The following is a 24654-nucleotide window of genomic DNA, read 5'->3' on the forward strand; positions in this document are numbered from 1 at the left end:
CAGGGTGGTTTATTTGATACTATATGATAAGGTTAATGATGTAGCTAGAGGCAGAGTTGTGGGAAGCTTTTTATGCCCTTAGTATTTTGAATTTGATTTGTTGGGAGAACGGAAGCCAAGGAGAGATTGGCAGAGATCGGGTGGCTGACACCTCTACTAGTAAATGGTTGGTAAGGGGGATACAACTGGCAGTAGCGAATCAGATAGACTGAAGGGGGAATGGTCTGTTTAGAGGCAGGCCATAGAGTAAGGAGTTGCAATAGTCGAGAGATATCACGGGAGTGAAGTGGAAGTTTGGTGGTGTCATTGGTAAAAATGGGGCATTCTTTGGAATTCTTATTGTGGGCAAGGTAGCGAGATTTAGACAGTAAATAGTTGTGGGGCTGACAAAAGGGTACATAAAGAATTACAGCTTGCACCGGGCATGAGGGAAGGGAACAATATAACGCAGGTTAGCTTACCATTCCCTCTCTTTGCTCTGAATTGCACAGGGTACTTCCAATTTTGCTGATATCAACTCTCAAGAGAAGCCTAAACCACTAGGCTCTATCGTTAACTTGTGCAGCAAATCCACGTCAATAAAGCTCCCTTATGAATGTAATCCATTACTTTATAAAGCATTAGAGCAGCATCATTATGAAGAATGACTATATAAAACCGACTCTGGTGGGACTCGAACCCACAACCTTTGAATTACTACACCAACTAGAAGTCCAATGCGCTATCCATTGCGCCACAGAGCCCTCTCTGAAGACTTTGTTAGAGGAACTTGCCTGAGGAACTATTCAAGTCGTAACAAATAAACACAATTGAATAATGGTCACTGCTAAATAATAGGGATGAGCTCAAGATCTGGTCCAGATACAGTTTAAGATTTAAATTTACCTGCTTGGGCATGTGCCTTAGTGCAATATCTTTTGATATTTAAGTGGGAACCGGAGGTCATGTTAAGTAGAAATATTTGTACCGTTGATTAGTTGTTGGAGAAAGGAAGAGCTCAGCAATTAGGTGATGGCAGGAAAGACTATCCTGAATAGATGAGTTTGCAGGGATCACCTGAAGCATACAGACAGGGAAATAGCCATATAGATTGGTGTAGGGAATTTGAGAGGATGGAATAGTCCATGGGAAAATCCCAGAGGACAGCATGGGATGAAGTGTTGAGGGAGCTAGCGAACAGGAGTTCTTGGAAGCAGAGAACAGGGTGGTTTATTTGATACTATATGATAAGGTTAATGATGTAGCTAGAGGCAGAGTTGTGGGAAGCTTTTTATGCCCTTAGTATTTTGAATTTGATTTGTTGGGAGAACGGAAGCCAAGGAGAGATTGGCAGAGATCGGGTGGCTGACACCTCTACTAGTAAATGGTTGGTAAGGGGGATACAACTGGCAGTAGCGAATCAGATAGACTGAAGGGGGAATGGTCTGTTTAGAGGCAGGCCATAGAGTAAGGAGTTGCAATAGTCGAGAGATATCACGGGAGTGAAGTGGAAGTTTGGTGGTGTCATTGGTAAAAATGGGGCATTCTTTGGAATTCTTATTGTGGGGAAGGTAGCGAGATTTAGACAGTAAATAGTTGTGGGGCTGACAAAAGGGTACATAAAGAATTACAGCTTGCACCGGGCATGAGGGAAGGGAACAATATAACGCAGGTTAGCTTACCATTCCCTCTCTTTGCTCTGAATTGCACAGGGTACTTCCAATTTTGCTGATATCAACTCTCAAGAGAAGCCTAAACCACTAGGCTCTATCGTTAACTTGTGCAGCAAATCCACGTCAATAAAGCTCCCTTATGAATGTAATCCATTACTTTATAAAGCATTAGAGCAGCATCACTATGAAGAATGACTATATAAAACCGACTCTGGTGGGACTCGAACCCACAACCTTTGAATTACTACACCAACTAGAAGTCCAATGCGCTATCCATTGCGCCACAGAGCCCTCTCTGAAGACTTTGTTAGAGGAACTTGCCTGAGGAACTATTCAAGTCGTAACAAATAAACACAATTGAATAATGGTCACTGCTAAATAATAGGGATGAGCTCAAGATCTGGTCCAGATACAGTTTAAGATTTAAATTTACCTGCTTGGGCATGTGCCTTAGTGCAATATCTTTTGATATTTAAGTGGGAACCGGAGGTCATGTTAAGTAGAAATATTTGTACCTTTGATTAGTTGTTGGAGAAAGGAAGAGCTCAGCAATTAGGTGATGGCAGGAAAGACTATCCTGAATAGATGAGTTTGCAGGGATCACCTGAAGCATACAGACAGGGAAATAGCCATATAGATTGGTGTAGGGAATTTGAGAGGATGGGATAGTCCATGGGAAAATCCCAGAGGACAGCATGGGATGAAGTGTTGAGGGAGCTAGCGAACAGGAGTTCTTGGAAGCAGAGAACAGGGTGGTTTATTTGATACTATATGATAAGGTTAATGATGTAGCTAGAGGCAGAGTTGTGGGAAGCTTTTTATGCCCTTAGTATTTTGAATTTGATTTGTTGGGAGAACGGAAGCCAAGGAGAGATTGGCAGAGATCGGGTGGCTGACACCTCTACTAGTAAATGGTTGGTAAGGGGGATACAACTGGCAGTAGCGAATCAGATAGACTGAAGGGGGAATGGTCTGTTTAGAGGCAGGCCATAGAGTAAGGAGTTGCAATAGTCGAGAGATATCACGGGAGTGAAGTGGAAGTTTGGTGGTGTCATTGGTAAAAATGGGGCATTCTTTGGAATTCTTATTGTGGGGAAGGTAGCGAGATTTAGACAGTAAATAGTTGTGGGGCTGACAAAAGGGTACATAAAGAATTACAGCTTGCACCGGGCATGAGGGAAGGGAACAATATAACGCAGGTTAGCTTACCATTCCCTCTCTTTGCTCTGAATTGCACAGGGTACTTCCAATTTTGCTGATATCAACTCTCAAGAGAAGCCTAAACCACTAGGCTCTATCGTTAACTTGTGCAGCAAATCCACGTCAATAAAGCTCCCTTATGAATGTAATCCATTACTTTATAAAGCATTAGAGCAGCATCACTATGAAGAATGACTATATAAAACCGACTCTGGTGGGACTCAAACCCACAACCTTTGAATTACTACACCAACTAGAAGTCCAATGCGCTATCCATTGCGCCACAGAGCCCTCTCTGAAGACTTTGTTAGAGGAACTTGCCTGAGGAACTATTCAAGTCGTAACAAATAAACACAATTGAATAATGGTCACTGCTAAATAATAGGGATGAGCTCAAGATCTGGTCCAGATACAGTTTAAGATTTAAATTTACCTGCTTGGGCATGTGCCTTAGTGCAATATCTTTTGATATTTAAGTGGGAACCGGAGGTCATGTTAAGTAGAAATATTTGTACCGTTGATTAGTTGTTGGAGAAAGGAAGAGCTCAGCAATTAGGTGATGGCAGGAAAGACTATCCTGAATAGATGAGTTTGCAGGGATCACCTGAAGCATACAGACAGGGAAATAGCCATATAGATTGGTGTAGGGAATTTGAGAGGATGGGATAGTCCATGGGAAAATCCCAGAGGACAGCATGGGATGAAGTGTTGAGGGAGCTAGCGAACAGGAGTTCTTGGAAGCAGAGAACAGGGTGGTTTATTTGATACTATATGATAAGGTTAATGATGTAGCTAGAGGCAGAGTTGTGGGAAGCTTTTTATGCCCTTAGTATTTTGAATTTGATTTGTTGGGAGAACGGAAGCCAAGGAGAGATTGGCAGAGATCGGGTGGCTGACACCTCTACTAGTAAATGGTTGGTAAGGGGGATACAACTGGCAGTAGCGAATCAGATAGACTGAAGGGGGAATGGTCTGTTTAGAGGCAGGCCATAGAGTAAGGAGTTGCAATAGTCGAGAGATATCACGGGAGTGAAGTGGAAGTTTGGTGGTGTCATTGGTAAAAATGGGGCATTCTTTGGAATTCTTATTGTGGGGAAGGTAGCGAGATTTAGACAGTAAATAGTTGTGGGGCTGACAAAAGGGTACATAAAGAATTACAGCTTGCACCGGGCATGAGGGAAGGGAACAATATAACGCAGGTTAGCTTACCATTCCCTCTCTTTGCTCTGAATTGCACAGGGTACTTCCAATTTTGCTGATATCAACTCTCAAGAGAAGCCTAAACCACTAGGCTCTATCGTTAACTTGTGCAGCAAATCCACATCAATAAAGCTCCCTTATGAATGTAATCCATTACTTTATAAAGCATTAGAGCAGCATCACTATGAAGAATGACTATATAAAACCGACTCTGGTGGGACTCGAACCCACAACCTTTGAATTACTACACCAACTAGAAGTCCAATGCGCTATCCATTGCGCCACAGAGCCCTCTCTGAAGACTTTGTTAGAGGAACTTGCCTGAGGAACTATTCAAGTCGTAACAAATAAACACAATTGAATAATGGTCACTGCTAAATAATAGGGATGAGCTCAAGATCTGGTCCAGATACAGTTTAAGATTTAAATTTACCTGCTTGGGCATGTGCCTTAGTGCAATATCTTTTGATATTTAAGTGGGAACCGGAGGTCATGTTAAGTAGAAATATTTGTACCGTTGATTAGTTGTTGGAGAAAGGAAGAGCTCAGCAATTAGGTGATGGCAGGAAAGACTATCCTGAATAGATGAGTTTGCAGGGATCACCTGAAGCATACAGACAGGGAAATAGCCATATAGATTGGTGTAGGGAATTTGAGAGGATGGGATAGTCCATGGGAAAATCCCAGAGGACAGCATGGGATGAAGTGTTGAGGGAGCTAGCGAACAGGAGTTCTTGGAAGCAGAGAACAGGGTGGTTTATTTGATACTATATGATAAGGTTAATGATGTAGCTAGAGGCAGAGTTGTGGGAAGCTTTTTATGCCCTTAGTATTTTGAATTTGATTTGTTGGGAGAACGGAAGCCAAGGAGAGATTGGCAGAGATCGGGTGGCTGACACCTCTACTAGTAAATGGTTGGTAAGGGGGATACAACTGGCAGTAGCGAATCAGATAGACTGAAGGGGGAATGGTCTGTTTAGAGGCAGGCCATAGAGTAAGGAGTTGCAATAGTCGAGAGATATCACGGGAGTGAAGTGGAAGTTTGGTGGTGTCATTGGTAAAAATGGGGCATTCTTTGGAATTCTTATTGTGGGGAAGGTAGCGAGATTTAGACAGTAAATAGTTGTGGGGCTGACAAAAGGGTACATAAAGAATTACAGCTTGCACCGGGCATGAGGGAAGGGAACAATATAACGCAGGTTAGCTTACCATTCCCTCTCTTTGCTCTGAATTGCACAGGGTACTTCCAATTTTGCTGATATCAACTCTCAAGAGAAGCCTAAACCACTAGGCTCTATCGTTAACTTGTGCAGCAAATCCACGTCAATAAAGCTCCCTTATGAATGTAATCCATTACTTTATAAAGCATTAGAGCAGCATCACTATGAAGAATGACTATATAAAACCGACTCTGGTGGGACTCAAACCCACAACCTTTGAATTACTACACCAACTAGAAGTCCAATGCGCTATCCAATGCGCCACAGAGCCCTCTCTGAAGACTTTGTTAGAGGAACTTGCCTGAGGAACTATTCAAGTCGTAACAAATAAACACAATTGAATAATGGTCACTGCTAAATAATAGGGATGAGCTCAAGATCTGGTCCAGATACAGTTTAAGATTTAAATTTACCTGCTTGGGCATGTGCCTTAGTGCAATATCTTTTGATATTTAAGTGGGAACCGGAGGTCATGTTAAGTAGAAATATTTGTACCGTTGATTAGTTGTTGGAGAAAGGAAGAGCTCAGCAATTAGGTGATGGCAGGAAAGACTATCCTGAATAGATGAGTTTGCAGGGATCACCTGAAGCATACAGACAGGGAAATAGCCATATAGATTGGTGTAGGGAATTTGAGAGGATGGGATAGTCCATGGGAAAATCCCAGAGGACAGCATGGGATGAAGTGTTGAGGGAGCTAGCGAACAGGAGTTCTTGGAAGCAGAGAACAGGGTGGTTTATTTGATACTATATGATAAGGTTAATGATGTAGCTAGAGGCAGAGTTGTGGGAAGCTTTTTATGCCCTTAGTATTTTGAATTTGATTTGTTGGGAGAACGGAAGCCAAGGAGAGATTGGCAGAGATCGGGTGGCTGACACCTCTACTAGTAAATGGTTGGTAAGGGGGATACAACTGGCAGTAGCGAATCAGATAGACTGAAGGGCGAATGGTCTGTTTAGAGGCAGGCCATAGAGTAAGGAGTTGCAATAGTCGAGAGATATCACGGGAGTGAAGTGGAAGTTTGGTGGTGTCATTGGTAAAAATGGGGCATTCTTTGGAATTCTTATTGTGGTGAAGGCAGTAAGATTTAGACAGTAAATAGTTGTGGGGCTGACAAAAGGGTACATAAAGAATTACAGCTTGCACCGGGCATGAGCGAAGGGAACCATATAACGCAGGTTAGCTTACCATTCCCTCTCTTTGCTCTGAATTGCACAGGGTAACTCCAATTTTGCTGATATCAACTCTCAAGAGAAGCCTAAACCACTAGGCTCTATCGTTAACTTGTGCAGCAAATCCACATCAATAAAGCTCCCTTATGAATGTAATCCATTACTTTATAAAGCATTAGAGCAGCATCACTATGAAGAATGACTATATAAAACCGACTCTGGTGGGACTCGAACCCACAACCTTTGAATTACTACACCAACTAGAAGTCCAATGCGCTATCCATTGCGCCACAGAGCCCTCTCTGAAGACTTTGTTAGAGGAACTTGCCTGAGGAACTATTCAAGTCGTAACAAATAAACACAATTGAATAATGGTCACTGCTAAATAATAGGGATGAGCTCAAGATCTGGTCCAGATACAGTTTAAGATTTAAATTTACCTGCTTGGGCATGTGCCTTAGTGCAATATCTTTTGATATTTAAGTGGGAACCGGAGGTCATGTTAAGTAGAAATATTTGTACCGTTGATTAGTTGTTGGAGAAAGGAAGAGCTCAGCAATTAGGTGATGGCAGGAAAGACTATCCTGAATAGATGAGTTTGCAGGGATCACCTGAAGCATACAGACAGGGAAATAGCCATATAGATTGGTGTAGGGAATTTGAGAGGATGGGATAGTCCATGGGAAAATCCCAGAGGACAGCATGGGATGAAGTGTTGAGGGAGCTATCGAACAGGAGTTCTTGGAAGCAGAGAACAGGGTGGTTTATTTGATACTATATGATAAGGTTAATGATGTAGCTAGAGGCAGAGTTGTGGGAAGCTTTTTATGCCCTTAGTATTTTGAATTTGATTTGTTGGGAGAACGGAAGCCAAGGAGAGATTGGCAGAGATCGGGTGGCTGACACCTCTACTAGTAAATGGTTGGTAAGGGGGATACAACTGGCAGTAGCGAATCAGATAGACTGAAGGGGGAATGGTCTGTTTAGAGGCAGGCCATAGAGTAAGGAGTTGCAATAGTCGAGAGATATCACAGGAGTGAAGTGGAAGTTTGGTGGTGTCATTGGTAAAAATGGGGCATTCTTTGGAATTCTTATTGTGGGGAAGGTAGCGAGATTTAGACAGTAAATAGTTGTGGGGCTGACAAAAGGGTACATAAAGAATTACAGCTTGCACCGGGCATGAGGGAAGGGAACAATATAACGCAGGTTAGCTTACCATTCCCTCTCTTTGCTCTGAATTGCACAGGGTACTTCCAATTTTGCTGATATCAACTCTCAAGAGAAGCCTAAACCACTAGGCTCTATCGTTAACTTGTGCAGCAAATCCACGTTAATAAAGCTCCCTTATGAATGTAATCCATTACTTTATAAAGCATTAGAGCAGCATCACTATGAAGAATGACTATATAAAACCGACTCTGGTGGGACTCAAACCCACAACCTTTGAATTACTACACCAACTAGAAGTCCAATGCGCTATCCATTGCGCCACAGAGCCCTCTCTGAAGACTTTGTTAGAGGAACTTGCCTGAGGAACTATTCAAGTCGTAACAAATAAACACAATTGAATAATGGTCACTGCTAAATAATAGGGATGAGCTCAAGATCTGGTCCAGATACAGTTTAAGATTTAAATTTACCTGCTTGGGCATGTGCCTTAGTGCAATATCTTTTGATATTTAAGTGGGAACCGGAGGTCATGTTAAGTAGAAATATTTGTACCGTTGATTAGTTGTTGGAGAAAGGAAGAGCTCAGCAATTAGGTGATGGCAGGAAAGACTATTCTGAATAGATGAGTTTGCAGGGATCACCTGAAGCATACAGACAGGGAAATAGCCATATAGATTGGTGTAGGGAATTTGAGAGGATGGGATAGTCCATGGGAAAATCCCAGAGGACAGCATGGGATGAAGTGTTGAGGGAGCTATCGAACAGGAGTTCTTGGAAGCAGAGAACAGGGTGGTTTATTTGATACTATATGATAAGGTTAATGATGTAGCTAGAGGCAGAGTTGTGGGAAGCTTTTTATGCCCTTAGTATTTTGAATTTGATTTGTTGGGAGAACGGAAGCCAAGGAGAGATTGGCAGAGATCGGGTGGCTGACACCTCTACTAGTAAATGGTTGGTAAGGGGGATACAACTGGCAGTAGCGAATCAGATAGACTGAAGGGCGAATGGTCTGTTTAGAGGCAGGCCATAGAGTAAGGAGTTGCAATAGTCGAGAGATATCACGGGAGTGAAGTGGAAGTTTGGTGGTGTCATTGGTAAAAATGGGGCATTCTTTGGAATTCTTATTGTGGGGAAGGTAGCGAGATTTAGACAGTAAATAGTTGTGGGGCTGACAAAAGGGTACATAAAGAATTACAGCTTGCACCGGGCATGAGGGAAGGGAACAATATAACGCAGGTTAGCTTACCATTCCCTCTCTTTGCTCTGAATTGCACAGGGTACTTCCAATTTTGCTGATATCAACTCTCAAGAGAAGCCTAAACCACTAGGCTCTATCGTTAACTTGTGCAGCAAATCCACATCAATAAAGCTCCCTTATGAATGTAATCCATTACTTTATAAAGCATTAGAGCAGCATCACTATGAAGAATGACTATATAAAACCGACTCTGGTGGGACTCGAACCCACAACCTTTGAATTACTACACCAACTAGAAGTCCAATGCGCTATCCAATGCGCCACAGAGCCCTCTATGAAGACTTTGTTAGAGGAACTTGCCTGAGGAACTATTCAAGTCGTAACAAATAAACACAATTGAATAATGGTCACTGCTAAATAATAGGGATGAGCTCAAGATCTGGTCCAGATACAGTTTAAGATTTAAATTTACCTGCTTGGGCATGTGCCTTAGTGCAATATCTTTTGATATTTAAGTGGGAACCGGAGGTCATGTTAAGTAGAAATATTTGTACCGTTGATTAGTTGTTGGAGAAAGGAAGAGCTCAGCAATTAGGTGATGGCAGGAAAGACTATCCTGAATAGATGAGTTTGCAGGGATCACCTGAAGCATACAGACAGGGAAATAGCCATATAGATTGGTGTAGTGAATTTTAGAGGATGGGATAGTCCATGGGAAAATCCCAGAGGACAGCATGGGATGAAGTGTTGAGGGAGCTAGCGAACAGGAGTTCTTGGAAGCAGAGAACAGGGTGGTTTATTTGATACTATATGATAAGGTTAATGATGTAGCTAGAGGCAGAGTTGTGGGAAGCTTTTTATGCCCTTAGTATTTTGAATTTGATTTGTTGGGAGAACGGAAGCCAAGGAGAGATTGGCAGAGATCGGGTGGCTGACACCTCTACTAGTAAATGGTTGGTAAGGGGGATACAACTGGCAGTAGCGAATCAGATAGACTGAAGGGGGAATGGTCTGTTTAGAGGCAGGCCATAGAGTAAGGAGTTGCAATAGTCGAGAGATATCACGGGAGTGAAGTGGAAGTTTGGTGGTGTCATTGGTAAAAATGGGGCATTCTTTGGAATTCTTATTGTGGGGAAGGTAGCGAGATTTAGACAGTAAATAGTTGTGGGGCTGACAAAAGGGTACATAAAGAATTACAGCTTGCACCGGGCATGAGGGAAGGGAACAATATAACGCAGGTTAGCTTACCATTCCCTCTCTTTGCTCTGAATTGCACAGGGTACTTCCAATTTTGCTGATATCAACTCTCAAGAGAAGCCTAAACCACTAGGCTCTATCGTTAACTTGTGCAGCAAATCCACGTCAATAAAGCTCCCTTATGAATGTAATCCATTACTTTATAAAGCATTAGAGCAGCATCACTATGAAGAATGACTATATAAAACCGACTCTGGTGGGACTCAAACCCACAACCTTTGAATTACTACACCAACTAGAAGTCCAATGCGCTATCCAATGCGCCACAGAGCCCTCTCTGAAGACTTTGTTAGAGGAACTTGCCTGAGGAACTATTCAAGTCGTAACAAATAAACACAATTGAATAATGGTCACTGCTAAATAATAGGGATGAGCTCAAGATCTGGTCCAGATACAGTTTAAGATTTAAATTTACCTGCTTGGGCATGTGCCTTAGTGCAATATCTTTTGATATTTAAGTGGGAACCGGAGGTCATGTTAAGTAGAAATATTTGTACCGTTGATTAGTTGTTGGAGAAAGGAAGAGCTCAGCAATTAGGTGATGGCAGGAAAGACTATCCTGAATAGATGAGTTTGCAGGGATCACCTGAAGCATACAGACAGGGAAATAGCCATATAGATTGGTGTAGGGAATTTGAGAGGATGGGATAGTCCATGGGAAAATCCCAGAGGACAGCATGGGATGAAGTGTTGAGGGAGCTAGCGAACAGGAGTTCTTGGAAGCAGAGAACAGGGTGGTTTATTTGATACTATATGATAAGGTTAATGATGTAGCTAGAGGCAGAGTTGTGGGAAGCTTTTTATGCCCTTAGTATTTTGAATTTGATTTGTTGGGAGAACGGAAGCCAAGGAGAGATTGGCAGAGATCGGGTGGCTGACACCTCTACTAGTAAATGGTTGGTAAGGGGGATACAACTGGCAGTAGCGAATCAGATAGACTGAAGGGGGAATGGTCTGTTTAGAGGCAGGCCATAGAGTAAGGAGTTGCAATAGTCGAGAGATATCACAGGAGTGAAGTGGAAGTTTGGTGGTGTCATTGGTAAAAATGGGGCATTCTTTGGAATTCTTATTGTGGGGAAGGTAGCGAGATTTAGACAGTAAATAGTTGTGGGGCTGACAAAAGGGTACATAAAGAATTACAGCTTGCACCGGGCATGAGGGAAGGGAACAATATAACGCAGGTTAGCTTACCATTCCCTCTCTTTGCTCTGAATTGCACAGGGTACTTCCAATTTTGCTGATATCAACTCTCAAGAGAAGCCTAAACCACTAGGCTCTATCGTTAACTTGTGCAGCAAATCCACGTCAATAAAGCTCCCTTATGAATGTAATCCATTACTTTATAAAGCATTAGAGCAGCATCACTATGAAGAATGACTATATAAAACCGACTCTGGTGGGACTCAAACCCACAACCTTTGAATTACTACACCAACTAGAAGTCCAATGCGCTATCCAATGCGCCACAGAGCCCTCTCTGAAGACTTTGTTAGAGGAACTTGCCTGAGGAACTATTCAAGTCGTAACAAATAAACACAATTGAATAATGGTCACTGCTAAATAATAGGGATGAGCTCAAGATCTGGTCCAGATACAGTTTAAGATTTAAATTTACCTGCTTGGGCATGTGCCTTAGTGCAATATCTTTTGATATTTAAGTGGGAACCGGAGGTCATGTTAAGTAGAAATATTTGTACCGTTGATTAGTTGTTGGAGAAAGGAAGAGCTCAGCAATTAGGTGATGGCAGGAAAGACTATCCTGAATAGATGAGTTTGCAGGGATCACCTGAAGCATACAGACAGGGAAATAGCCATATAGATTGGTGTAGGGAATTTGAGAGGATGGGATAGTCCATGGGAAAATCCCAGAGGACAGCATGGGATGAAGTGTTGAGGGAGCTATCGAACAGGAGTTCTTGGAAGCAGAGAACAGGGTGGTTTATTTGATACTATATGATAAGGTTAATGATGTAGCTAGAGGCAGAGTTGTGGGAAGCTTTTTATGCCCTTAGTATTTTGAATTTGATTTGTTGGGAGAACGGAAGCCAAGGAGAGATTGGCAGAGATCGGGTGGCTGACACCTCTACTAGTAAATGGTTGGTAAGGGGGATACAACTGGCAGTAGCGAATCAGATAGACTGAAGGGGGAATGGTCTGTTTAGAGGCAGGCCATAGAGTAAGGAGTTGCAATAGTCGAGAGATATCACAGGAGTGAAGTGGAAGTTTGGTGGTGTCATTGGTAAAAATGGGGCATTCTTTGGAATTCTTATTGTGGGGAAGGTAGCGAGATTTAGACAGTAAATAGTTGTGGGGCTGACAAAAGGGTACATAAAGAATTACAGCTTGCACCGGGCATGAGGGAAGGGAACAATATAACGCAGGTTAGCTTACCATTCCCTCTCTTTGCTCTGAATTGCACAGGGTACTTCCAATTTTGCTGATATCAACTCTCAAGAGAAGCCTAAACCACTAGGCTCTATCGTTAACTTGTGCAGCAAATCCACGTCAATAAAGCTCCCTTATGAATGTAATCCATTACTTTATAAAGCATTAGAGCAGCATCACTATGAAGAATGACTATATAAAACCGACTCTGGTGGGACTCAAACCCACAACCTTTGAATTACTACACCAACTAGAAGTCCAATGCGCTATCCAATGCGCCACAGAGCCCTCTATGAAGACTTTGTTAGAGGAACTTGCCTGAGGAACTATTCAAGTCGTAACAAATAAACACAATTGAATAATGGTCACTGCTAAATAATAGGGATGAGCTCAAGATCTGGTCCAGATACAGTTTAAGATTTAAATTTACCTGCTTGGGCATGTGCCTTAGTGCAATATCTTTTGATATTTAAGTGGGAACCGGAGGTCATGTTAAGTAGAAATATTTGTACCGTTGATTAGTTGTTGGAGAAAGGAAGAGCTCAGCAATTAGGTGATGGCAGGAAAGACTATCCTGAATAGATGAGTTTGCAGGGATCACCTGAAGCATACAGACAGGGAAATAGCCATATAGATTGGTGTAGGGAATTTGAGAGGATGGGATAGTCCATGGGAAAATCCCAGAGGACAGCATGGGATGAAGTGTTGAGGGAGCTATCGAACAGGAGTTCTTGGAAGCAGAGAACAGGGTGGTTTATTTGATACTATATGATAAGGTTAATGATGTAGCTAGAGGCAGAGTTGTGGGAAGCTTTTTATGCCCTTAGTATTTTGAATTTGATTTGTTGGGAGAACGGAAGCCAAGGAGAGATTGGCAGAGATCGGGTGGCTGACACCTCTACTAGTAAATGGTTGGTAAGGGGGATACAACTGGCAGTAGCGAATCAGATAGACTGAAGGGGGAATGGTCTGTTTAGAGGCAGGCCATAGAGTAAGGAGTTGCAATAGTCGAGAGATATCACGGGAGTGAAGTGGAAGTTTGGTGGTGTCATTGGTAAAAATGGGGCATTCTTTGGAATTCTTATTGTGGGGAAGGTAGCGAGATTTAGACAGTAAATAGTTGTGGGGCTGACAAAAGGGTACATAAAGAATTACAGCTTGCACCGGGCATGAGGGAAGGGAACAATATAACGCAGGTTAGCTTACCATTCCCTCTCTTTGCTCTGAATTGCACAGGGTACTTCCAATTTTGCTGATATCAACTCTCAAGAGAAGCCTAAACCACTAGGCTCTATCGTTAACTTGTGCAGCAAATCCACGTCAATAAAGCTCCCTTATGAATGTAATCCATTACTTTATAAAGCATTAGAGCAGCATCACTATGAAGAATGACTATATAAAACTGACTCTGGTGGGACTCGAACCCACAACCTTTGAATTACTACACCAACTAGAAGTCCAATGCGCTATCCAATGCGCCACAGAGCCCTCTCTGAAGACTTTGTTAGAGGAACTTGCCTGAGGAACTATTCAAGTCGTAACAAATAAACACAATTGAATAATGGTCACTGCTAAATAATAGGGATGAGCTCAAGATCTGGTCCAGATACAGTTTAAGATTTAAATTTACCTGCTTGGGCATGTGCCTTAGTGCAATATCTTTTGATATTTAAGTGGGAACCGGAGGTCATGTTAAGTAGAAATATTTGTACCGTTGATTAGTTGTTGGAGAAAGGAAGAGCTCAGCAATTAGGTGATGGCAGGAAAGACTATCCTGAATAGATGAGTTTGCAGGGATCACCTGAAGCATACAGACAGGGAAATAGCCATATAGATTGGTGTAGGGAATTTGAGAGGATGGGATAGTCCATGGGAAAATCCCAGAGGACAGCATGGGATGAAGTGTTGAGGGAGCTAGCGAACAGGAGTTCTTGGAAGCAGAGAACAGGGTGGTTTATTTGATACTATATGATAAGGTTAATGATGTAGCTAGAGGCAGAGTTGTGGGAAGCTTTTTATGCCCTTAGTATTTTGAATTTGATTTGTTGGGAGAACGGAAGCCAAGGAGAGATTGGCAGAGATCGGGTGGCTGACACCTCTACTAGTAAATGGTTGGTAAGGGGGATACAACTGGCAGTAGCGAATCAGATAGACTGAAGGGGGAATGGTCTGTTTAGAGGCAGGCCATAGAGTAAGGAGTTGCAATAGTCGAGAGATATCACGGGAGTGAAGTGGAAGTTTGGTGGTGTCATTGGTAAAAATGGGGCATTCTTTGGAATTCTTATTGTGGGGAAGGTAGCGAGATTTAGACAGTAAATAGTTGTGGGGCTGACAAAAGGGTACATAAAGAATTACAGCTTGCACCGGGCATGAGGGAAGGGAACAATATAACGCAGGTTAGCTTACCATTCCCTCTCTTTGCTCTGAATTGCACAGGGTACTTCCAATTTTGCTGATATCAACTCTCAAGAGAAGCCTAAACCACTAGGCTCTATCGTTAACTTGTGCAGCAAATCCACGTCAATAAAGCTCCCTTATGAATGTAATCCATTACTTTATAAAGCATTAGAGCAGCATCACTATGAAGAATGACTATATAAAACCGACTCTGGTGGGACTCGAACCCACAACCTTTGAATTACTACACCAACTAGAAGTCCAATGCGCTATCCAATGCGCCACAGAGCCCTCTCTGAAGACTTTGTTAGAGGAACTTGCCTGAGGAACTATTCAAGTCGTAACAAATAAACACAATTGAATAATGGTCACTGCTAAATAATAGGGATGAGCTCAAGATCTGGTCCAGATACAGTTTAAGATTTAAATTTACCTGCTTGGGCATGTGCCTTAGTGCAATATCTTTTGATATTTAAGTGGGAACCGGAGGTCATGTTAAGTAGAAATATTTGTACCGTTGATTAGTTGTTGGAGAAAGGAAGAGCTCAGCAATTAGGTGATGGCAGGAAAGACTATCCTGAATAGATGAGTTTGCAGGGATCACCTGAAGCATACAGACAGGGAAATAGCCATATAGATTGGTGTAGGGAATTTGAGAGGATGGGATAGTCCATGGGAAAATCCCAGAGGACAGCATGGGATGAAGTGTTGAGGGAGCTAGCGAACAGGAGTTCTTGGAAGCAGAGAACAGGGTGGTTTATTTGATACTATATGATAAGGTTAATGATGTAGCTAGAGGCAGAGTTGTGGGAAGCTTTTTATGCCCTTAGTATTTTGAATTTGATTTGTTGGGAGAACGGAAGCCAAGGAGAGATTGGCAGAGATCGGGTGGCTGACACCTCTACTAGTAAATGGTTGGTAAGGGGGATACAACTGGCAGTAGCGAATCAGATAGACTGAAGGGGGAATGGTCTGTTTAGAGGCAGGCCATAGAGTAAGGAGTTGCAATAGTCGAGAGATATCACGGGAGTGAAGTGGAAGTTTGGTGGTGTCATTGGTAAAAATGGGGCATTCTTTGGAATTCTTATTGTGGGGAAGGTAGCGAGATTTAGACAGTAAATAGTTGTGGGGCTGACAAAAGGGTACATAAAGAATTACAGCTTGCACCGGGCATGAGGGAAGGGAACAATATAACGCAGGTTAGCTTACCATTCCCTCTCTTTGCTCTGAATTGCACAGGGTACTTCCAATTTTGCTGATATCAACTCTCAAGAGAAGCCTAAACCACTAGGCTCTATCGTTAACTTGTGCAGCAAATCCACGTCAATAAAGCTCCCTTATGAATGTAATCCATTACTTTATAAAGCATTAGAGCAGCATCACTATGAAGAATGACTATATAAAACCGACTCTGGTGGGACTCAAACCCACAACCTTTGAATTACTACACCAACTAGAAGTCCAATGCGCTATCCAATGCGCCACAGAGCCCTCTCTGAAGACTTTGTTAGAGGAACTTGCCTGAGGAACTATTCAAGTCGTAACAAATAAACACAATTGAATAATGGTCACTGCTAAATAATAGGGATGAGCTCAAGATCTGGTCCAGATACAGTTTAAGATTTAAATTTACCTGCTTGGGCATGTGCCTTAGTGCAATATCTTTTGATATTTAAGTGGGAACCGGAGGTCATGTTAAGTAGAAATATTTGTACCGTTGATTAGTTGTTGGAGAAAGGAAGAGCTCAGCAATTAGGTGATGGCAGGAAAGACTATCCTGAATAGATGAGTTTGCAGGGATCACCTGAAGCATACAGACAGGGAAATAGCCATATAGATTGGTGTAGGGAATTTGAGAGGATGGGATAGTCCATGGGAAAATCCCAGAGGACAGCATGGGATGAAGTGTTGAGGGAGCTATCGAACAGGAGTTCTTGGAAGCAGAGAACAGGGTGGTTTATTTGATACTATATGATAAGGTTAATGATGTAGCTAGAGGCAGAGTTGTGGGAAGCTTTTTATGCCCTTAGTATTTTGAATTTGATTTGTTGGGAGAACGGAAGCCAAGGAGAGATTGGCAGAGATCGGGTGGCTGACACCTCTACTAGTAAATGGTTGGTAAGGGGGATACAACTGGCAGTAGCGAATCAGATAGACTGAAGGGGGAATGGTCTGTTTAGAGGCAGGCCATAGAGTAAGGAGTTGCAATAGTCGAGAGATATCACGGGAGTGAAGTGGAAGTTTGGTGGTGTCATTGGTAAAAATGGGGCATTCTTTGGAATTCTTATTGTGGGGAAGGTAGCGAGATTTAGACAGTAAATAGTTGTGGGGCTGACAAAAGGGTACATAAAGAATTACAGCTTGCACCGGGCATAAGGGAAGGGAACAATATAACGCAGGTTAGCTTACCATTCCCTCTCTTTGCTCTGAATTGCACAGGGTACTTCCAATTTTGCTGATATCAACTCTCAAGAGAAGCCTAAACCACTAGGCTCTATCGTTAACTTGTGCAGCAAATCCACGTCAATAAAGCTCCCTTATGAATGTAATCCATTACTTTATAAAGCATTAGAGCAGCATCACTATGAAGAATGACTATATAAAACCGACTCTGGTGGGACTCGAACCCACAACCTTTGAATTACTACACCAACTAGAAGTCCAATGCGCTATCCATTGCGCCACAGAGCCCTCTCTGAAGACTTTGTTAGAGGAACTTGCCTGAGGAACTATTCAAGTCGTAACAAATAAACACAATTGAATAATGGTCACTGCTAAATAATAGGGATGAGCTCAAGATCTGGTCCAGATACAGTTTAAGATTTAAATTTACCTGCTTGGGCATGTGCCTTAGTGCAATATCTTTTGATATTTAAGTGGTAACCGGAGGTCATGTTAAGTAGAAATATTTGTACCGTTGATTAGTTGTTGGAGAAAGGAAGAGCTCAGCAATTAGGTGATGGCAGGAAAGACTATCCTGAATAGATGAGTTTGCAGGGATCACCTGAAGCATACAGACAGGGAAATAGCCATATAGATTGGTGTAGGGAATTTGAGAGGATGGGATAGTCCATGGGAAAATCCCAGAGGACAGCATGGGATGAATTGTTGAGGGAGCTAGCGAACAGGAGTTCTTGGAAGCAGAGAACAGGGTGGTTTATTTGATACTATATGATAAGGTTAATGATGTAGCTAGAGGCAGAGTTGTGGGAAGCTTTTTATGCCCTTAGTATTTTGAATTTGATTTGTTGGGAGAACGGAAGCCAAGGAGAGATTGGCAGAGATCGGGTGGCTGACACCTCTACTAGTAAATGGTTGGTAAGGGGGATACAACTGGCAGTAGCGAATCAGATAGACTGAAGGGGGAATGGTCTGTTTAGAGGCAGGCCATAGAGTAAGGAGTTGCAATAGTCGAGAGATATCACGGGAGTGAAGTGGAAGTTTGGTGGTGTCATTGGTAAAAATGGGGCATTCTTTGGAATTCTTATTGTGGGGAAGGTAGCGAGATTTAGACAGTAAATAGTTGTGGGGCTGACAAAAGGGTACATAAAGAATTACAGCTTGCACCGGGCATGAGGGAAGGGAACAATATAACGCAGGTTAGCTTACCATTCCCTCTCTTTGCTCTGAATTGCACAGGGTACTTCCAATTTTGCTGATATCAACTCTCAAGAGAAGCCTAAACCACTAGGCTCTATCGTTAACTTGTGCAGCAAATCCACGTCAATAAAGCTCCCTTATGAATGTAATCCATTACTTTATAAAGCATTAGAGCAGCATCACTATGAAGAATGACTATATAAAACCGACTCTGGTGGGACTCGAACCCACAACCTTTGAATTACTACACCAACTAGAAGTCCAATGCGCTATCCATTGCGCCACAGAGCCCTCTCTGAAGACTTTGTTAGAGGAACTTGCCTGAGGAACTATTCAAGTCGTAACAAATAAACACAATTGAATAATGGTCACTGCTAAATAATAGGGATGAGCTCAAGATCTGGTCCAGATACAGTTTAAGATTTAAATTTACCTGCTTGGGCATGTGCCTTAGTGCAATATCTTTTGATATTTAAGTGGTAACCGGAGGTCATGTTAAGTAGAAATATTTGTACCGTTGATTAGTTGTTGGAGAAAGGAAGAGCTCAGCAATTAGGTGATGGCAGGAAAGACTATCCTGAATAGATGAGTTTGCAGGGATCACCTGAAGCATACAGACAGGGAAATAGCCATATAGATTGGTGTAGGGAATTTGAGAGGATGGGATAGTCCATGGGAAAATCCCAGAGGACAGCATGGGATGAATTGTTGAGGGAGCTAGCGAACAGGAGTTCTTGGAAGCAGAGAACAGGGTGGTTTATTTGATACTATATGATAAGGTTAATGATGTAGCTAGAGGCAGAGTTGTGGGAAGCTTTTTATGCCCTTAGTATTTTGAATTTGATTTGTTGGGAGAACGGAAGCCAAGGAGAGATTGGCAGAGATCGGGTGGCTGACACCTCTACTAGTAAATGGTTGGTAAGGGGGATACAACTGGCAGTAGCGAATCAGATAGACTGAAGGGGGAATGGTCTGTTTAGAGGCAGGCCATAGAGTAAGGAGTTGCAATAGTCGAGAGATATCACGGGAGTGAAGTGGAAGTTTGGTGGTGTCATTGGTAAAAATGGGGCATTCTTTGGAATTCTTATTGTGGGGAAGGTAGCGAGATTTAGACAGTAAATAGTTGTGGGGCTGACAAAAGGGTACATAAAGAATTACAGCTTGCACCGGGCATGAGGGAAGGGAACAATATAACGCAGGTTAGCTTACCATTCCCTCTCTTTGCTCTGAATTGCACAGGGTACTTCCAATTTTGCTGATATCAACTCTCAAGAGAAGCCTAAACCACTAGGCTCTATCGTTAACTTGTGCAGCAAATCCACGTCAATAAAGCTCCCTTATGAATGTAATCCATTACTTTATAAAGCATTAGAGCAGCATCACTATGAAGAATGACTATATAAAACCGACTCTGGTGGGACTCGAACCCACAACCTTTGAATTACTACACCAACTAGAAGTCCAATGCGCTATCCATTGCGCCACAGAGCCCTCTCTGAAGACTTTGTTAGAGGAACTTGCCTGAGGAACTATTCAAGTCGTAACAAATAAACACAATTGAATAATGGTCACTGCTAAATAATAGGGATGAGCTCAAGATCTGGTCCAGATACAGTTTAAGATTTAAATTTACCTGCTTGGGCATGTGCCTTAGTGCAATATCTTTTGATATTTAAGTGGGAACCGGAGGTCATGTTAAGTAGAAATATTTGTACCGTTGATTAGTTGTTGGAGAAAGGAAGAGCTCAGCAATTAGGTGATGGCAGATAAGACTATCCTGAATAGATGAGTTTGCAGGGATCACCTGAAGCATACAGACAGGGAAATAGCCATATAGATTGGTGTAGGGAATTTGAGAGGATGGGATAGTCCATGGGAAAATCCCAGAGGACAGCATGGGATGAAGTGTTGAGGGAGCTAGCGAACAGGAGTTCTTGGAAGCAGAGAACAGGGTGGTTTATTTGATACTATATGATAAGGTTAATGATGTAGCTAGAGGCAGAGTTGTGGGAAGCTTTTTATGCCCTTAGTATTTTGAATTTGATTTGTTGGGAGAACGGAAGCCAAGGAGAGATTGGCAGAGATCGGGTGGCTGACACCTCTACTAGTAAATGGTTGGTAAGGGGGATACAACTGGCAGTAGCGAATCAGATAGACTGAAGGGGGAATGGTCTGTTTAGAGGCAGGCCATAGAGTAAGGAGTTGCAATAGTCGAGAGATATCACGGGAGTGAAGTGGAAGTTTGGTGGTGTCATTGGTAAAAATGGGGCATTCTTTGGAATTCTTATTGTGGGGAAGGTAGCGAGATTTAGACAGTAAATAGTTGTGGGGCTGACAAAAGGGTACATAAAGAATTACAGCTTGCACCGGGCATAAGGGAAGGGAACAATATAACGCAGGTTAGCTTACCATTCCCTCTCTTTGCTCTGAATTGCACAGGGTACTTCCAATTTTGCTGATATCAACTCTCAAGAGAAGCCTACACCACTAGGCTCTATCGTTAACTTGTGCAGCAAATCCACGTCAATAAAGCTCCCTTATGAATGTAATCCATTACTTTATAAAGCATTAGAGCAGCATCACTATGAAGAATGACTATATAAAACCGACTCTGGTGGGACTCGAACCCACAACCTTTGAATTACTACACCAACTAGAAGTCCAATGCGCTATCCATTGCGCCACAGAGCCCTCTCTGAAGACTTTGTTAGAGGAACTTGCCTGAGGAACTATTCAAGTCGTAACAAATAAACACAATTGAATAATGGTCACTGCTAAATAATAGGGATGAGCTCAAGATCTGGTCCAGATACAGTTTAAGATTTAAATTTACCTGCTTGGGCATGTGCCTTAGTGCAATATCTTTTGATATTTAAGTGGGAACCGGAGGTCATGTTAAGTAGCAATATTTGTACCGTTGATTAGTTGTTGGAGAAAGGAAGAGCTCAGCAATTAGGTGATGGCAGGAAAGACTATCCTGAATAGATGAGTTTGCAGGGATCACCTGAAGCATACAGACAGGGAAATAGCCATATAGATTGGTGTAGGGAATTTGAGAGGATGGGATAGTCCATGGGAAAATCCCAGAGGACAGCATGGGATGAATTGTTGAGGGAGCTAGCGAACAGGAGTTCTTGGAAGCAGAGAACAGGGTGGTTTATTTGATACTATATGATAAGGTTAATGATGTAGCTAGAGGCAGAGTTGTGGGAAGCTTTTTATGCCCTTAGTATTTTGAATTTGATTTGTTGGGAGAACGGAAGCCAAGGAGAGATTGGCAGAGATCGGGTGGCTGACACCTCTACTAGTAAATGGTTGGTAAGGGGGATACAACTGGCAGTAGCGAATCAGATAGACTGAAGGGGGAATGGTCTGTTTAGAGGCAGGCCATAGAGTAAGGAGTTGCAATAGTCGAGAGATATCACGGGAGTGAAGTGGAAGTTTGGTGGTGTCATTGGTAAAAATGGGGCATTCTTTGGAATTCTTATTGTGGGGAAGGTAGCGAGATTTAGACAGTAAATAGTTGTGGGGCTGACAAAAGGGTACATAAAGAATTACAGCTTGCACCGGGCATGAGGGAAGGGAACAATATAACGCAGGTTAGCTTACCATTCCCTCTCTTTGCTCTGAATTGCACAGGGTACTTCCAATTTTGCTGATATCAACTCTCAAGAGAAGCCTAAACCACTAGGCTCTATCGTTAACTTGTGCAGCAAATCCACGTCAATAAAGCTCCCTTATGAATGTAATCCATTACTTTATAAAGCATTAGAGCAGCATCACTATGAAGAATGACTATATAAAACCGACTCTGGTGGGACTCAAACCCACAACCTTGGAATTACTACACCAACTAGAAGTCCAATGCGCTATCCAATGCGCCACAGAGCCCTCTCTGAAGACTTTGTTAGAGGAACTTGCCTGAGGAACTATTCAAGTTGTAACAAATAAACACAATTGAATAATGGTCACTGCTAAATAATAGGGATGAGCTCAAGATCTGGTCCAGATACAGTTTAAGATTTAAATTTACCTGCTTGGGCATGTGCCTTAGTGCAATATCTTTTGATATTTAAGTGGGAACCGGAGGTCATGTTAAGTAGAAATATTTGTACCGTTGATTAGTTGTTGGAGAAAGGAAGAGCTCAGCAATTAGGTGATGGCAGGAAAGACTATCCTGAATAGATGAGTTTGCAGGGATCACCTGAAGCATACAGACAGGGAAATAGCCATATAGATTGGTGTAGGGAATTTGAGAGGATGGGATAGTCCATGGGAAAATCCCAGAGGACAGCATGGGATGAAGTGTTGAGGGAGCTAGCGAACAGGAGTTCTTGGAAGCAGAGAACAGGGTGGTTTATTTGATACTATATGATAAGGTTAATGATGTAGCTAGAGGCAGAGTTGTGGGAAGCTTTTTATGCCCTTAGTATTTTGAATTTGATTTGTTGGGAGAACGGAAGCCAAGGAGAGATTGGCAGAGATCGGGTGGCTGACACCTCTACTAGTAAATGGTTGGTAAGGGGGATACAACTGGCAGTAGCGAATCAGATAGACTGAAGGGGGAATGGTCTGTTTAGAGGCAGGCCATAGAGTAAGGAGTTGCAATAGTCGAGAGATATCACGGGAGTGAAGTGGAAGTTTGGTGGTGTCATTGGTAAAAATGGGGCATTCTTTGGAATTCTTATTGTGGGGAAGGTAGCGAGATTTAGACAGTAAATAGTTGTGGGGCTGACAAAAGGGTACATAAAGAATTACAGCTTGCACCGGGCATGAGGGAAGGGAACAATATAACGCAGGTTAGCTTACCATTCCCTCTCTTTGCTCTGAATTGCACAGGGTACTTCCAATTTTGCTGATATCAACTCTCAAGAGAAGCCTAAACCACTAGGCTCTATCGTTAACTTGTGCAGCAAATCCACGTCAATAAAGCTCCCTTATGAATGTAATCCATTACTTTATAAAGCATTAGAGCAGCATCACTATGAAGAATGACTATATAAAACCGACTCTGGTGGGACTCGAACCCACAACCTTTGAATTACTACACCAACTAGAAGTCCAATGCGCTATCCAATGCGCCACAGAGCCCTCTCTGAAGACTTTGTTAGAGGAACTTGCCTGAGGAACTATTCAAGTCGTAACAAATAAACACAATTGAATAATGGTCACTGCTAAATAATAGGGATGAGCTCAAGATCTGGTCCAGATACAGTTTAAGATTTAAATTTACCTGCTTGGGCATGTGCCTTAGTGCAATATCTTTTGATATTTAAGTGGGAACCGGAGGTCATGTTAAGTAGAAATATTTGTACCGTTGATTAGTTGTTGGAGAAAGGAAGAGCTCAGCAATTAGGTGATGGCAGGAAAGACTATCCTGAATAGATGAGTTTGCAGGGATCACCTGAAGCATACAGACAGGGAAATAGCCATATAGATTGGTGTAGGGAATTTGAGAGGATGGGATAGTCCATGGGAAAATCCCAGAGGACAGCATGGGATGAAGTGTTGAGGGAGCTAGCGAACAGGAGTTCTTGGAAGCAGAGAACAGGGTGGTTTATTTGATACTATATGATAAGGTTAATGATGTAGCTAGAGGCAGAGTTGTGGGAAGCTTTTTATGCCCTTAGTATTTTGAATTTGATTTGTTGGGAGAACGGAAGCCAAGGAGAGATTGGCAGAGATCGGGTGGCTGACACCTCTACTAGTAAATGGTTGGTAAGGGGGATACAACTGGCAGTAGCGAATCAGATAGACTGAAGGGCGAATGGTCTGTTTAGAGGCAGGCCATAGAGTAAGGAGTTGCAATAGTCGAGAGATATCACGGGAGTGAAGTGGAAGTTTGGTGGTGTCATTGGTAAAAATGGGGCATTCTTTGGAATTCTTATTGTGGGGAAGGTAGCGAGATTTAGACAGTAAATAGTTGTGGGGCTGACAAAAGGGTACATAAAGAATTACAGCTTGCACCGGGCATGAGGGAAGGGAACAATATAACGCAGGTTAGCTTACCATTCCCTCTCTTTGCTCTGAATTGCACAGGGTACTTCCAATTTTGCTGATATCAACTCTCAAGAGAAGCCTAAACCACTAGGCTCTATCGTTAACTTGTGCAGCAAATCCACGTCAATAAAGCTCCCTTATGACTGTAATCCATTACTTTATAAAGCATTAGAGCAGCATCACTATGAAGAATGACTATATA

The 24654-nt window shown here is 42.4% G+C and overlaps 14 non-coding genes across 14 annotated transcripts; all 14 read right to left on the reverse strand.

Annotated features, from left to right (window-relative positions):
- Window positions 1-658: 658 nt before the first annotated feature.
- TRNAR-UCU (transfer RNA arginine (anticodon UCU)) lies at window positions 659-743 on the reverse strand. Its single transcript is given in 2 exon segments — window positions 659-694; window positions 707-743. It is a non-coding gene; the product is annotated as a tRNA-Arg (tRNA).
- Window positions 744-1858: 1115 nt separating this feature from the next.
- Window positions 1859-1943, reverse strand: TRNAR-UCU (transfer RNA arginine (anticodon UCU)). The gene is given in 2 exon segments: window positions 1859-1894; window positions 1907-1943. It is a non-coding gene; the product is annotated as a tRNA-Arg (tRNA).
- A 1115-nt stretch (window positions 1944-3058) lies between these two features.
- TRNAR-UCU (transfer RNA arginine (anticodon UCU)) lies at window positions 3059-3143 on the reverse strand. The gene is given in 2 exon segments: window positions 3059-3094; window positions 3107-3143. It is a non-coding gene; the product is annotated as a tRNA-Arg (tRNA).
- Window positions 3144-4258: 1115 nt separating this feature from the next.
- TRNAR-UCU (transfer RNA arginine (anticodon UCU)) lies at window positions 4259-4343 on the reverse strand. The gene is given in 2 exon segments: window positions 4259-4294; window positions 4307-4343. It is a non-coding gene; the product is annotated as a tRNA-Arg (tRNA).
- Window positions 4344-6658: 2315 nt separating this feature from the next.
- Window positions 6659-6743, reverse strand: TRNAR-UCU (transfer RNA arginine (anticodon UCU)). The gene is given in 2 exon segments: window positions 6659-6694; window positions 6707-6743. It is a non-coding gene; the product is annotated as a tRNA-Arg (tRNA).
- A 1115-nt stretch (window positions 6744-7858) lies between these two features.
- TRNAR-UCU (transfer RNA arginine (anticodon UCU)) lies at window positions 7859-7943 on the reverse strand. Its single transcript is given in 2 exon segments — window positions 7859-7894; window positions 7907-7943. It is a non-coding gene; the product is annotated as a tRNA-Arg (tRNA).
- Window positions 7944-9058: 1115 nt separating this feature from the next.
- Window positions 9059-9143, reverse strand: TRNAR-UCU (transfer RNA arginine (anticodon UCU)). Its single transcript is given in 2 exon segments — window positions 9059-9094; window positions 9107-9143. It is a non-coding gene; the product is annotated as a tRNA-Arg (tRNA).
- Window positions 9144-13858: 4715 nt separating this feature from the next.
- TRNAR-UCU (transfer RNA arginine (anticodon UCU)) lies at window positions 13859-13943 on the reverse strand. Its single transcript is given in 2 exon segments — window positions 13859-13894; window positions 13907-13943. It is a non-coding gene; the product is annotated as a tRNA-Arg (tRNA).
- A 1115-nt stretch (window positions 13944-15058) lies between these two features.
- On the reverse strand, window positions 15059-15143 carry TRNAR-UCU (transfer RNA arginine (anticodon UCU)). The gene is given in 2 exon segments: window positions 15059-15094; window positions 15107-15143. It is a non-coding gene; the product is annotated as a tRNA-Arg (tRNA).
- Window positions 15144-17458: 2315 nt separating this feature from the next.
- On the reverse strand, window positions 17459-17543 carry TRNAR-UCU (transfer RNA arginine (anticodon UCU)). The gene is given in 2 exon segments: window positions 17459-17494; window positions 17507-17543. It is a non-coding gene; the product is annotated as a tRNA-Arg (tRNA).
- A 1115-nt stretch (window positions 17544-18658) lies between these two features.
- TRNAR-UCU (transfer RNA arginine (anticodon UCU)) lies at window positions 18659-18743 on the reverse strand. The gene is given in 2 exon segments: window positions 18659-18694; window positions 18707-18743. It is a non-coding gene; the product is annotated as a tRNA-Arg (tRNA).
- Window positions 18744-19858: 1115 nt separating this feature from the next.
- On the reverse strand, window positions 19859-19943 carry TRNAR-UCU (transfer RNA arginine (anticodon UCU)). Its single transcript is given in 2 exon segments — window positions 19859-19894; window positions 19907-19943. It is a non-coding gene; the product is annotated as a tRNA-Arg (tRNA).
- Window positions 19944-21058: 1115 nt separating this feature from the next.
- TRNAR-UCU (transfer RNA arginine (anticodon UCU)) lies at window positions 21059-21143 on the reverse strand. Its single transcript is given in 2 exon segments — window positions 21059-21094; window positions 21107-21143. It is a non-coding gene; the product is annotated as a tRNA-Arg (tRNA).
- A 2315-nt stretch (window positions 21144-23458) lies between these two features.
- On the reverse strand, window positions 23459-23543 carry TRNAR-UCU (transfer RNA arginine (anticodon UCU)). Its single transcript is given in 2 exon segments — window positions 23459-23494; window positions 23507-23543. It is a non-coding gene; the product is annotated as a tRNA-Arg (tRNA).
- Window positions 23544-24654: the final 1111 nt, after the last annotated feature.

This window comes from Lithobates pipiens, unplaced genomic scaffold (genome assembly GCF_037356315.1).
Source record: "Lithobates pipiens isolate NorthernLeopardFrog02 unplaced genomic scaffold, aLitPip1_a1.2 Scaffold_13, whole genome shotgun sequence".
Lineage (NCBI taxonomy): Eukaryota > Metazoa > Chordata > Amphibia > Anura > Ranidae > Lithobates > Lithobates pipiens.